General features: G+C 40.4%; 1 non-coding gene across 1 annotated transcript; it reads left to right on the top strand.

The window, feature by feature from the left end:
* The first annotated feature begins 2763 nt into the window (after positions 1-2763).
* On the top strand, positions 2764-2838 carry Trnas-cga. The gene has a single exon. It is a non-coding gene; the product is annotated as a tRNA-Ser (tRNA).
* Positions 2839-3297: the final 459 nt, after the last annotated feature.

Below are 3297 nucleotides of genomic sequence, written 5' to 3'. Positions count from 1 at the left end.
CGTTCTGCAAATACATTGATATATCGATCGAAGCTGGACGTTAAAACTGCGTCTTACCATCAACAGATCTATATGTAGTATACAAACATAAAAAATCTAATCGAACAAATACTGTCAACAATCCTTGAGAGCATTGACCCAAAAGATAAGTAAAAACGGTTTTTCTTCCTGCTCTTTAATAATTTTAATAACATTAAACAATAACTGGTTATTTTGGAATAAAGTGCATTTACGGCTGTAATCTGCGTAAATTCTGTACTCGAGAACAAAGAAAGCAGAAACATTATAGTACAAATAAGTGTTGCCCCTTTTTTATGTGAATATTTTCTTTCATTCCATGCATCGTCATTTCCTACACATCCATATATAAGGTACTCACAGTGTTTTCAGTAAAGTGTCCTTAACATAAATAATCTGGTTTTTGCCTGTCCTTTCTCCTTCCCGCTAAGTCGTTTACTCAACAAATTTTAATAACACATCAATGGCTTCCTGTATCTTGTTATTCTTGGGCTATTGTCTTCTGAAACCATGGATGTAGCTGCCAATAAACATATACATCCCACCCCTCACTGCAATGAAAACTGCGAGAAATATTTTTGGCTTTTCATATCGTACAGTATAATTCAGAATAATCACACCCCGAAAACAGTGATGGAAAAAGCGTTAGCTGACAACAGCGGTCGATTAGGAGCGTTCTTGATTGCGTGTAACTGGTAGCTGTGCGTCATGTACATGCTAGTCCTCCTTCGTTGACGTAAGTCGGGACAGGGAAGTTATTTTATCTTTTTTTGATAACCAGAAACACGTGGCACAAAATAAATTTTGTTCCCTCACTGGTATCAGGCACGTAGTGATCTTCTTCAGAAGGGTGTACAGAAAAAAACCACAAGTAAGTAGAAGTGAAGTTAAAGTATAAAAATATAAGAAGGAAATTTAGAAATTAAAGATAAAAAGTGGTACATACTTAACCTATATCACTTTTTTTGCGAGTGTCAAAAGTAAGATATATGCAGTATATTGCTGTGTTCGTAGAAATTACACGAACAATATGCTCTGCAGTAATCAGTCCATTTAAGCAAGTAGAGCACGTAAATGCTTAGATGTCGTTCGTGGTTCCCGTACAAAAACGATATAAGGAAACTAATCAACCAATGTCGACGTCATGCCAGAACTGTAACTAATGAGCTAATAACATCCTAAACATTCTATCTTGAGATTAGTTTCAGGGTAGGGGTGTGGGTAAGTACGATGAAATAATAAAATAAAAACTGAAGCAGCTGAAATTGCAATATGGCATCAATGAAAATTTAAGTGCGCATGAGCAGCGTAATATGCAATATATAAAAACCTTATGGATCCAGTTGCTCCCAACGCCGACTCCTTATACGGATCTCACATCGACGATTCGGAAGGCTGTTTATCACGCTTGGAACCACTCTTAAGAGCGGCCACCTAGTGGCCATAGAATCGTAGATCTCTTCTCTATCATGGTTCGCCTTGGTCAAGTTTTGTAGATGTCATGTGACATCTATCATTCGCGTCAGGCTGGGACACGGATGTTACCCCGCGCAGCTATATCTGTTAAGGATTATCACGTCTTGACACTGCGACGGGGACACAACGGCGGTAGCGGGCCTTAACCACATCATATTCGCATGTTCCAAGTACTAGACTGCACAATCAAAGTTGTATAAGAAATTAGTTGTGAAAGGATACCCCCTCCCTACAAGTGTTCCCGTTTTACTCTACCGATTTGATAAATATAAGAATAACTTGCTCGCAGACTATCTGAAAGCCACTGGCAACCAAAATTTAATTTATGAGTTTCCGAGATCTTCATTTTCAAGTTGCAACAGCCTAGTTCGTAATCGGTTGCGTAATTTTGTGTTCTCGTTTCCTTATGAACCTCTATTTGTATTACATTTTCATTGTTGCTCTCTTCTGCATTTTATGTCACTGTTCTTCCGGCGCAATTGTACATACCACTACTTATATCGTGTTTGTCATTTTGGGTTTTTCTTATATTTTAAGTACGTCTGCCTGTATACTACGGTTCTCACATTGTTATATGATGTTATCTGCAATTCTGTTCTTCGGCTGTTGTTGTACCTATTGCGTGATGTACGGTGTTTGCCCTTTAATGTTTTGTCTTTTGTACGAGAGGATATGTGAAACTTCCTGGCAGATTAAAACTGTGTGCCCGACCGAGACTCGAACTCGAGTCTCGGTCGGGCACACAGTTTTAATCTGCCAGGAAGTTTCATATCAGCGCACACTCCGCTGCAGAGTGAAAATCTCATTCTGGAAACATCCCCCAGGCTGTGGCTAAGCCATGTGTCCGCAATATCCTTTCTTTCAGGAGTGCTAGTTCTGCATGGTTCGCAGGAGAGCTTCTGTAAAGTTTGGAAGGTAGGAGACGAGGTACTGGCAGAAGTAAAGCTGTGGGTACCGGGCGTGAGTCGTGCTTCGGTAGCTCAGTTGGTAGAGCACTTGCCCGCGAAAGGCAAAGGTCCCGAGTTCGAGTCTCGGTCGGGCACACAGTTTTAATCTGCCAGGAAGTTTCATATCAGCGCACACTCCGCTGCAGAGTGAAAATCTCATTCTGGAAACATCCCCCAGGCTGCGGCTAAGCCATGTCTCCGCAATATCCTTTCTTTCAGGAGTGCTAGTTCTGCATGGTTCGCAGGAGAGCTTCTGTAAAGTTTGGAAGGTAGGAGACGAGGTACTGGCAGAAGCAAAGCTGTGGGTACCGGGCGTGAGTCGTGCTTCGGTAGCTCAGTTGGTAGAGCAGTTGCCCGCGAAAGGCAAAGGTCCCGAGTTCGAGTCTCGGTCGGGCACACAGTTTTAATCTGCCAGGAAGTTTCATATCAGCGCACACTCCGCTGCAGAGTGAAAATCTCATTCAAGAGGATATGTATTTGGTCATAATGTTGCCGCATGGTGCGAGTTCTAATTCTGCTCCTATGTCATCGTCATCATTGGCGTCAGCTCTCTGATGTCTGTCTAATTGCGAAATTTTTTTTTTTTTTTTTTTTTTTTTTTTTTTTTTTTTTTTTTTTTTTTTTTTTTTTTTTACTTTAAGAGTCTGTTTACATCCTAACTTTACTTTGCGGTATTCTGCTTTTTTGCTATTATGTTTCTTTGGCATTTTGTAGCCGTTGTTGGTTGTATGGTTCTTGTAACCAAATGCCAAAATAAAGACATTAAAAAAAACTTATGATAAATAAAAGAAGTTGATGCAAAAGACAGGGCCGCTATGGATGGGAAATTTGGGAACTAATGTCCGAAATAACTGTA

This window comes from Schistocerca americana, chromosome 4 (assembly GCF_021461395.2).
Source record: "Schistocerca americana isolate TAMUIC-IGC-003095 chromosome 4, iqSchAmer2.1, whole genome shotgun sequence".
In the NCBI taxonomy this organism is placed as follows: Eukaryota; Metazoa; Arthropoda; class Insecta; order Orthoptera; family Acrididae; genus Schistocerca; species Schistocerca americana.
Note: the sequence above shows the minus strand (reverse complement) of the source record. Positions and strands in the feature narration are given on the sequence as shown.